This window comes from Belonocnema kinseyi, chromosome 7 (assembly GCF_010883055.1).
Source record: "Belonocnema kinseyi isolate 2016_QV_RU_SX_M_011 chromosome 7, B_treatae_v1, whole genome shotgun sequence".
Taxonomy (NCBI): Eukaryota; Metazoa; Arthropoda; class Insecta; order Hymenoptera; family Cynipidae; genus Belonocnema; species Belonocnema kinseyi.
Window position 1 is genome coordinate 116,997,526 of NC_046663.1, and position 11,597 is coordinate 117,009,122.

The following is an 11,597-nucleotide window of genomic DNA, read 5'->3' on the forward strand; positions in this document are numbered from 1 at the left end:
AAACTTTAACAATAATAAATAATGGGTATTTTAAAGTAAAGCGATTTTGTTGTTTAATTTTTATAATCATATTCATCTTTATTACAACTTTCTACGATAATCCGAAGCTGAGAACGTGACACTGATTACGATTATTTATAGCAGAATAAGTTATTGTTTTAATTGAAAGTGGCTGACGCCAATTCATTGGACAAGACTTACTTTATTCGTGTACTAATTTTGAGCACACCTTCTTTTAAATTGCTAAAGATACAGCAGGTGATTGAAAAAATGGGAAAAAGAAGGAAAAATGCGAATAACTTGGTAAATATTAACATTTTGAACAAATACTTCTTATTCATCTTGGAGTATACCTGTAATAGAGTACCTTTTGTCTCTTAATAATTTTCGAAAAAATCACTTGTTGTCAATAAAAAGGGCTTTTTATTCTTATGGCATTTCTTTAATCGATGTTTTCTCCTAATATATCAATTTTATCAAAAAATTATATACCAATTTAAATATGCATCTCCGGGAGTGGACCAACTTTTGTTTCAAACTTTTTCCTGTGAAATCAATTTCAAGAAATTTCACCTGAGTTTTCGGCGACTTCGAAGCCGCCTGGCAACACTTTTGCATCCAGGTAAGTGCCTGGCAATGCGCAGGTACTATTTCTAATGTCAGCCCCTACATGTACACCAATTTTTAACCTTATCCGAGTCACGTAAGTTAACTGCCAAAAATTCGCACCTTTGACAGATCGCTACAGGTGAACGCATCCACTCACACCTGCCAGGCACCCATTTTTACGTTCCTCATCATCAGAAGAACATGTCATGTGAAAATTGGCCTTATCCGTATCACGGTCCCATTTACGTTGTCAGCCCACGGTATATAAGGAATTCTTGACAGAAAGGGGACTCAGGCAAGGGTGTCCTTTGAGTTCACTTCTGTTTAGTAATATTATTATTAGTAGTATTAGTATGGTCAGTGTTCAGCTATGGTATGAGAAATCTGGGGATGGAAAGAACACAAGAAAATCGAAAGTTTGCATGAGCGATTTTTGAGTTGGAGTTTGGTAGTGAGCTGAAGTTGTCCAGGTGATATGTTGAGGGAAGGAATAGGACTAGCAAAAATGATGGTGAGGCAAGTGAAAAGAGCCTGGAACTTCAAAGAGAAACTAAGATAGAGAGAGGGAAGCAAAAGTGCACAAGCGTGTCCCCGCCAGGTCATGAATAAAGAGATGAAAAGTAACGTTGGGCGTTCAAAATGGAAGGTGGAGAAATATGAAATCAGGCGTAAATGTGATATACATGAGAGGGGTACAGAGTGGGAGGAAATAGAGGAAGAGATAAATGCAAGGCAAGGTGAGGAAAGATGGGAAAAAATCGCAGATTCAAGGTACAACAGCTGGCATAGAATGGTTAAGGGGCAGAGGAAACCAGAGTACCTGAAAAAGATTAAAATTCAGAGAAAATGGAATAGAGTAGTGACATTCAGAGTGGGAGCGGGTATGAGAGCATGCAGGTAGAGGAAAGGGAAATACTCAAGAAAAGGTTGGAAATTGCATACCCTTCAAGTGTAATCTTGAAAAAAATGAAATAACTTGCAATTTAACGGATTAATCGATTGTCTTCTTTCTTTTTTGAACGTCTAATTTCTTTCAACCGACTCTTATCTCTAACTGTAGAAAGGTTGAGTGAGGCTTGACAGGCACTCAATAAAATCCTGGGCTTGATCCTGGGGTTTACGATGTTTAAAGTATCGTCGAAAAAATAACACTGCAGACCACCCTGTAACATGGTGAAAGTAATGAATTCACTTTGTTACTTATTGCTTTAACTTTGTAATTATTCTTTATTTTGTCATAGTTTCGTAGACAATACAACACTGGCTGAGGTTGGCCGAAAGACTGCCGAACGTCCCTTCTGTAACACGTCGCCTAGATTGCCCATACAATATAGAGTGGAGGGAGTTCGAGAGAATGCGGCAGATTAAACCTGACTTACCACATTCTTCTACACTAGTTTTCCCACATGCTCATGAGTTCCTTACGCCACCCCTTTTACACATCTTTTAGTCTCTAAAGTTTAAGTCCCCTATTGTTAACTCATAGTGTTACATTTGCAGGTGTAGGGGCTTCCGTTAGAATCTCATGGGTTGGAGCGCTTAGATAATGAACAGAGGGGCTGGCCTGAACCTGAGTTTTGACTCATATAAAACTGAAGTATAAGGATGATATGAGTTATCGCATATTCTTCTTTCTTGAGGACAGGTATAGTTAATTTCTCTGAGATCGAGGATGTGTAGGTAGCTTTCCGGGTTGGCATCAAAATGATAGCGAGTTCGATATATAGTCTCAAACTCTTAAATCGTGTCCATTAATATTTAAGGCGTTTGCATCTGGGAATGAATGAAGCTCTGAACAAATTTTTTGTGTTGTTAATCAGACTACCTCTGATCAGATGTCTGGTCTCAGCTTCGACTTCAAACGTTCTTTCCAAAGTTTTGTAGTCAATCAATGAAGAGTTCAGCAATAACTTCAGGACTTTGGTGTGATTACAAAATACTATAGCTTACTCCTTATTATCCGAGTAAAGTTGGTCAAGTTCTTTATTAATAGATGTTCGATCACTGTTACTCATAGTCCCGAATAAGCTTTTAGATATTTCTCCCACAGCATTGAGCAATCCTCTTTTGGTTCAGCGAATACCCATGACCTTGTTGCAGTAGCTCTTCTCTTTGGCGTAGCCTTTCATACCGTTTACTCACCATTCTAATTTCGCAATCTTTGGCGTAGCTGGAATCACAGGCTTTCACTGCGACTTTGAGAGTATCTGCTATAAGATTAGATTTTTGTTGTGTTTTGGTTGTATTCACAGATACGTTGAGGTTCCATTTTTCGCGGTAAATATGGGCTTTTCCTTCCTCCTCTTGAAAGATGTTTCCGTTGATATTTGTTATGGTGTAATTTCCTAGACACACTCCCACGTGCATTAACAAAATCCAGGCGAGGAAATTACGTATAGTATGACATTATTTGATTAGCATGGATGGTGAGAATTTTATTTTCAACACCAAACTTGTAATTGTTATTTTCTATTGCTTCTAAGACAACCTCGGGCCCTTTCCAACTTGGAGAGAGCTTGTTGATAGGTGTTTGGTTGATGGACTTTTCCAGGTCTCCGGCTGCATAAATTCCTTGTGATTTTATGATCCTTGCATCTCGCTGTTTCTTATACTTTTCTTTTTGCAAGGTTAATCTTTCCCTGGCTTTGTTGAATAATCATTCATGCATATCTTTTCACCTTTGAACAAGGTCCGAGAACTTTATCGAAAGTGTTATGCTCAGCATAGAAAGGATGTTTGTTTCTCTTCCAAAAGTCAGCTGGAAAGGGGAATACCCAGTTCCTTCATGTTTCATAGTATTATAAGCCATGGTCACAATTTTCAGTGTCTTATCCCATTCAACTGATTTGTGCTCCATGCATAGAGCCATTTTATTGGTCAAAGCTGTTTTTGTTGCTCGTGAAGTGCTTGCGGTTTCTTCGACAGAGGGCTCTCTTCCTGAACTGTTTTCCTCAAGATCTTCTTCTGAAGGGTCCGTGATTGGAAACAATCGCGATAGGCAGCCAGCAGCTTTGTTCTCTTTCCCTTTTGAGTACTGGATAAAGGATCTTTAACGTTGTTTAACCATGTCAGACCTTGGTGATCGGTTTAAATTTTTTATTTTCTTCATAGCAGATACTGCCTGAGTCGTTTTACCGACCAAACGATGGCTAGAACTTCCTTCTCGGATGCGCTGTAATTCTGTTCGGCACCTAGGCTTCACAAAGTTTATTTTTCAAAAGCGCAAAGTTCTCTTGACATTCGCGTGACCAGTTAAATACTGTGTCTTGTTTCATTAGCTTTGTCAGAGGTTAAGCTATGAATGAAAAATTCAGTATAAATTTTCGATAGTAGCCAGCTAGTCCTAAGAACGATTGCATTTCTTTTACATTTGTAGGCTGCCTGGAAATTTTTTCTGCTTCTAACTTTACTGGATTGGCCTTTACTTCATCTTTGGTAATAACGTGCAAAACATATTTTTCCTGCTAATCCTCCTAATGCTCTATCCATCATTTGTTGACATGTGGCTGGGCATTCTTTAATCCAAAAGGCATTCTGTTAAATTTGAAATGCCCTTCAGGTGTTGACAAAGATGTATATTTTTTATTCAACTGCCATATGTATTTGGTGAAAACCAGAGCTTAAATCGAAAGCAGAGAATAATTTAGATTTTGCTAACTGATCTAGGATATAATCTAAAACCCGCAGTGCATATGCAGCTTGGTCTGTTTCCTCGTTAATCTTTCTGAAGTCTATGCCAATTCACTTTTTTTTTCGTTCCTGAAGTGTCTATTTTGTTCGGTACTACCCAAATGGGGAACTTATAAGATGATTTTTAATTTTTATCACGTCCTTTTTTAGCAAATATCCCATTTGTGTTGACATTTCTCCTTTATGACGCTCCGGCGGCCTATATGATTTAATGTTGACTATTTTTTCTGATTTAAGAACAATCTCGTGTTCCACTAGGTCGGTACATGGTAGCGGATCTCCTTTGTAAGACGCTATTCCTTTCGATAAGTTTTCGCGGATCTCGTCTTCTATGTGTTGCAGCCTTTTTTTTCTCGTGAATCTGTCAATCGATATTCAAGAGCTGCTTCCTCCTGATTAATAGTTGCCCTATGTACTTCTCTTATATTCTGAATGGATTCGTATATCGGTACTTTGATCAGTGTGGGGTTCCTGTAATAGTTGTAATATGGAACTATTAGTTGAGCATATTTGATTAAATAAATACCGAGCGGTGTATTGGGTTTATTCTCAATAAATATTTCTTATTTAGGTACATCAAGGCTTATTCTGTTGATTTGAGCTGTCTTGCCACTAGTCAAACGTCCATCATCATGTAGAGGTAATTTTTTATTCTGTTAAATCAGATATTGCGGCGTAATTGAATATCTTGAATATGGGTTAAAAAAGGTAGCCCTATAATTCCAGCTTCTGGCAAAGAAAGATCATCATCTACACTGTGAAAAACATATTTTTTCCCAAAGTAATTAATGTAAGTGGCATAATGTGAGTAGTGTCGGTCCTTTCCCTTGAAGAAATATTTTTTCATGGGAAACACCTTCATTTCCAGAAAGTTGGCACATTGTTTTCTTTGATAAGGTAGTCGCATTTGAATGTTTGCCCCTGATGGATAACAATCTGCCGCTGATATTTGCAATTCTGTATTCTCCTCGTATTATAGCTGTTCGTTTATTTCTTCGGGAGTCATTTCTTGAAATTCTAAATAATTCTGTGCGCCTTCTTGGTGCACGATTTCTTGGATATTTCGTACAGGGTTTTGTGGGGGCGATTTTGGAACTGTCCTGGATGAAAATTTTGCATTTTGGCATAGCATTGTGCTGCTAAATATCCGGGTTTCCGCACTTTTAACAATTCAACTGCATTCTTTGTTAGAGCGGCATATTCGAATTAGGTATAGCTGTTCGGAACACTTAGCTTCCAGCAGCCTGAACTTCGTAAGATTTTACCGGTTGTATGCCACTGCGCGTCGGGGACCGAGGGTGCTTTCGCATAGGCGGCTGTACGCTTGCTTTTTTGCCTATAATTTTACCGCGGTTTTTCGCGTACCCAAAGTTCTTATTACGGAACTTTCTGGTAATAGGGTTTACGTAGAATAAGGCGTACTTAATTTCGCTCTTAATTTTACCCAATACCTAACAAGTTCCTTGTTTTACGGACTTTCCGAAGAGAAATCCGTAGTCCTTCCTAAGAGAACCGTAGTTCTCAGTGTTTTATTCGAGGTCCGAATCAAAGATAGGGTATTTTGATTCCCTGCATTGTCGTATTTTATTTTCCAAGGGATCGTGTGCCACTATCCTGTCAGGATCGCTAATTTCTAACAGAATGAGAGTAATGAATTCAATTTTTAACTTATAGTTTTAACTATAAAAGTATTCTTTATTTTGTTAACGTTTCGTAGACGATACAACCTTGGCTGAGGGTGGCCGAAAGACTGCTGAACGCAAAGAATTACTATAAATAATGAAGGTGATACGAAATCATTGTGAGTTTAATGCGAGGTTTAATGTAACTCGTTATTTAGAAAGATCAGTCACAAGCGTAAAGAAAATAGGGTATTTTCCGTAACTCGAACGCAAATTTAAGGAAGAGAATGAAAATAGTGTTCGGAACGTGAATAACGTATGGAATAACGAAACTAGTGTATCGCGCTGTATCATAAAACGACCCTTTGCTTGTACAAACGAGTCGACGTGACTTCACGCGGCACAACAGTAGATCGACTGCAGATTATTTCTAATATTTTGAAGGGGAAAAACGCGTAAATGAAAAAGCTGTGTGTTAACTCTATACATTTGTACCTCGTTTTATTTTCAAACGATCAGAGAGTAATTAGTTAATTATAATCAATTTCGTAAAATATGTAACGTTGAAAAATAAAGCAAAAATCACAACGTTTGCTGGGGAGTAAGACATAAGTGTGCGGGTAGTGTATTTTATTTCCTCATAATTTGTAGTTTTTTTCTTGTGCCTTTGACCTATTTGCGCTACATTTTTCTTACATATAATTCAAATTTAATAAAAATTAAAAATTTTTGAAGTAAATTTTCACATTGCAATCGGTTAAATTACGTATTAGTTTGTTTGAACATTGTTTCACCTGAAAATTTAATTATCAAATACTTTACTGACAATTTATCTTTTTAAATTCAAAGTCACCTTTTTTAGTAGAAATTAATCTTCCCAGTTGAAAATTTATTTTCGGGTCGAAATTATTATGATTCCAGTTACTCCAATTGAACAATTGATTTATTACCAATTAAATCATTTGCTTATTTGAAAGTTCACCCAAAATTCGGGTGTAATTAGATTTTTATTATTTTGTATTTTTGGATGTGGAAGTGATAGGTTTACGTAAGGTACCACCTCCACAAGAAAACTAATTTTTTGAAAAAAGTAAGAGCCCAAAAATTGTATATAGCGCACAAAAAAAATCTCGTTCCAAAAAACAAGTTCCGTATATTTACAAGTTTGTTTACAGATATATTACACAGCCACACAAAAAAAAGTGTGCGGATCTGGTAACAAGACACACGTACTCCTATGGATTTTGGGGCGCTGAATTCAAATTCGGTATCAAAAATCACCCATCACGTCATGGTTGAGCCATAACCTCAAAAAATGGCGGAAAATCATGCACAGAGGCAAATAAATTTCAAAATAATGCCAGTGATGCAAATTTTCACTTCAAAAACATGTCGACAACTGTGAAGGATCAACCCTTGCCTGATAGCAACTTATTTAACATAAATTTACCCAACAGAACCTGACCTCACCTAACCTGAATTAACAGAAATTTATTGAACTACGCGTAAATCTCTGGAAGCATATTTTCCCAGTAGCAAATGTGTGCTACATCGAATGGGTCAACTCGAGCCTAACCTAGAAATAAATCTAACCTAGCCTAACCTAACCTAACTTAACCTTACGAAACACAATTAAACTGATTGTGCTGTCCCTTTGTATTTGCGGTACCGTTTGAATAAGCTTGGGCTTAATCTGCAAAGAGGTCAAACCTATTTTAACCTAAAAAAAACCTGACCAAACCTAACCTAGCCGAATGAAATTCAACCACACGTGTAGCTATGTAAGCGTACGGTTCTCAGTCTTAAATGTGTGCTATATTTAATAGGTTAACTCGATCTTAACCTACAAATGAATCTAACTTAACAGAACCTAACATACGAAATAATTAATATAAGGACTCCTATAAGGACGAGAATAGAGTCACTGCGCGCGGTTACCTCGGTTAGTGTAAATAGCACTTATAAGAAGTGTCCGCTAGAAGTCGGATTGCTTCATAGTATTATCAATGTATTCACACTAAGAGTTTACGCGATTTGCAGTATGACGGTTACAGTTAAAGCGAATAAGGCGCGTACGTTCTTTTTAATATCAATAACGTCAGTAAGATGGACGTTAAATTTTAACGGTTACACTAATTTGAGAGTGATTAGCCCCTCGCATACAATATATAGTAGAGGGAGTTCGGAAGAATGCGGCGGGCTAAACCTGACTTTCCACATTTTTCGACACTAGTTTTCCCAAATGCTAATGAGTTTCTAACAACACTTCGTTTGATTCGAAAACGATAGTGGCGGTTTGCTACTTCTCAGACCCATAAAATGCATCGAATTTTCATTTAATTATAATAAAACAAGAACCAGACCATTTTTCGAAAAACTCCTCTTTGAGGGATTGTATTTACCCACTACGATTATGTTGTTAAAATATGAAAGGGAAAAAATTCATAATTGTGAATATAAATTATATAATAATTTGTATATACACAAGCTAAATATCAAGTCTGCGGCTTAATATTTAAAATTCAAAAGCCTCAAAAAGCTTTAAAGGTTCAAAATGGACAGGCTGGAGCTTACATACATGGCGAACTTGATTGCCACCCGAATTGCACAACAGCAGGCAAGAACCCATTGTACAGGGTCATTTTCGTATTCTGTGCCTTCAAAGTTGCATTCGAATCGGCTGTTCGGTCAAGTCCATGCATCTTCGAATGGATCAAGTTTATCATAGTTTCCATGGTTGCGTTCGAAAATTCAAATGGATACAAGTGTTAAAAAAATATAGGCTAAGTTATGTAGTAATTACAAATAATAAAAGTGTTTCATTAAAAATGAAGTAAGACTTGCGCACTAAGACGTAAACATCAATTTTCTTCTATGTCAATAATATTATGAAATGGCTACTGAATGACAAATACTATAAATTTGTAATAATATTGTGGGCTTTTAGTGGGCGAAGAGTGAATTGTGTTTAACGCTTATTTGCGGCATTAAAAGGGTATGTTATGAATATACAGGAATTGTTTTGAGTAGAATGAATAAGATATTACATGCAAACATTTTGAATTGACATCACTTACAATTACTTACAGCGATTTGGGTAAAAAGGTGAATCCGACCATAACCTCGAAATAATGACATATCGGCCCGGCACGTTTATTATACTTTGATTGATTATTCTTTACCAAAAAAATGTTTTGTGGTTTTATATGTTTATTACTGACAGTCTCGGCAGTAATAATTTAAACAATAATTACTTAATAATAATTTAACAAACATTACTTATTAATAACTTTAATGAGTAGCACATTATTTTTGAAATTAATAGCTGATTTCCATTGTTTTTTTTCACAGATCGATCATAGACGAAATACATATCAGGAAATTCAGATGGAGTTGGTGTATTTCAGCTGGTTCAATTCAATGAACATTATTGGAAAACCGTTATCTCTAGACCTTATCCCAAGACTGGGGATTGATCAGCCTAAAATTGATTCTGAGTAATGCTGATTATACAGGTGTATTAAAAAGTTATCTCGAGGTAATTTAACTTGCCTGAATTTTAATTAATAAAATATTTAGGGATTTTTTGTATTTTAGAAAATGTTTTCTCTGGACCTCATCCTAAAATTTTGTTTGCTCATCTATTAAAATAAATTAGAGACTCGTTGGTGATAGGATTGTTTAAAAATTTTATCTAGACAAGATAATTTAACCCCGAATTGTTATTCCATTTTTTTTAGAAATTATTCTATTTTCGAAATTGCTATCTTGGATATGATTTCCAAACTGGCATTTGATCAGCCTCTAAAATTAATTCTAATTCATTTTTAATGGCATAGGCGTATCAAGAAGATATATCGAGGTAATTTAACTTGCCTGAATTTGAATTGATAAAATATTTAGAGATTTTTTTTTGTACTTTAGACAATTTTTTCTCTGGACCTCATCCTAAATTTTTTTTTGATTACCTATTGAAATAAATTAGAGACTCGGTAGTGATAGGATTGTTTAAAAAATTTATCTGGGCAAGATAATTTAGCCCAGAATTGTTATTCTATTTTTTTTAGAAATCATTCTATTTTCGAAATTGCTGTCTCTGGATCTGATTGTCAAACTGGCATTTGTTCAGCCTTTAAAATTCATTCTAATTCATTTTTATGATATAGGTGTATCAAGAATATATTTCGAAACAATTGAATTTGTCTGAATTTCAATCTATCAATTATTGCGAAATTTGTATGTGTTTTAGAAAATGTTTTCCCTGGACTTCATCCTAAAATTTGGTTTGATCAGCTACTAAAAGAAATGAGAGATTCGTTGGTGATAGAATTTTATCTGAAATAAATCTGCAGAAGATATTTTAGGCCAGAATTGTTATTCCATTTTTTCAGAAATTATTCTATCTTCGAAATTGCTATCTCTGGATCTGATTTCCAAACTGGCATTATTCAGCCTTTAAAATTAATTTTAATTCATTTTTATGGTATAGGTGTATCAGAAAGATATCTAGAGGCAATTTAACTTGTCAGAATTTTAATTTATCGATTATTTAGAGTTTTTTTTGTATTTTATAAAATGTTTTCTCTGGACCTCATCCTAAAATTTTGTTTGATCATCTATTAAAATAAATTAGGGACTCGTTGATGATAAAATTGTATGAGAAATAAATCTAGACATATGGTTTTCTTTTAGGCCAGAATTGTTATTTCAATTTTTTAGAAATATAAATACAGGACAACATCACATTATTTTTGCTACACTCCTATTATCAGCGAGTCTCTAATTTATTTTAGTGGTTGATTAAACCAAATTTTGAAATGCTGTCCAGAGAAAACATTTTCTAAAATAAAAAAAACCCAAAAGACTTTATTAATTAAAATTCAGGCAAGTTAAAATGCTTTTGAAATGAACCAGCTGAAATACACCAACTCCATCTGAATTTCCTGATGTGTATTTCATCTATGATCGATCTGTGAAAAAAAAACAATGGAAATCAGCTTTTAATTTCAAAAATAATGTGTTACTCATTAAAGTTATTAATAAGTAATGTTTGTTAAATTATTATTAAGTAATTATTGTTAAAATTATTACTGCCGACACTGTCAGTAATAAACATATAAAACCACAAAACATTTTTTTGGTAAAGAATAATCAATCAAAGTATAATAAACGTGCCGGGCCGATATGTCATTATTTCGAGGTTATGGTCGGATTCACCTTTTTACCCAAATCGCTTAAGTAATTGTGAGTGATGTCAATTCAAAATGTTTGCATGTAATATTTTATTCATTCTACTCAAAACAATTCCTATATATTCATAACATACCCTTTTAATGCCGCAAATAAGCGTTAAACACAATTCACTCTTCGCCCACTAAAAGCCCACAATATTATTACAAATTTATAGTATTTGTCATTCAGCAGCCATTCCATAATATTATTGACATAGAAGAAAATTGATGTTTACCCTTAGTGCGCAAGTCTTACTTCATTTTTAATGAAACACTTTTATTCTTTGCAATTACTACATAACTTAGCCTATATTTTTTAAACACTTGTATCCATTTGAAGTTTCGAACGCAACCATGGAAACTATGATAAACTTGATCCATTCGAAAATGCATGGATTTGACCGAATAGCTGATCCGAATATGTAAGCCCCAGCGTGTCCACCCT

The 11,597-nt window shown here is 35.0% G+C and overlaps 1 protein-coding gene across 3 annotated transcripts in view; it reads left to right on the forward strand.

The window, feature by feature from the left end:
• The window catches only part of LOC117177192 (L-lactate dehydrogenase), an 88,541-nt gene that overhangs the window by 30,194 nt on the left and 46,750 nt on the right, over positions 1–11,597 (forward strand). The window contains exon 1 of one of the 3 annotated variants that reach the window (XM_033367725.1): positions 9,296–9,459. The exons of the other annotated variants lie outside the window; for them this stretch is intronic. The gene's annotated coding sequence lies outside the window, so the exon portion shown is untranslated. Of the gene's footprint in view, positions 1–9,295; positions 9,460–11,597 lie in introns of those variants that run through there. 3 annotated transcript variants of the gene reach the window in all.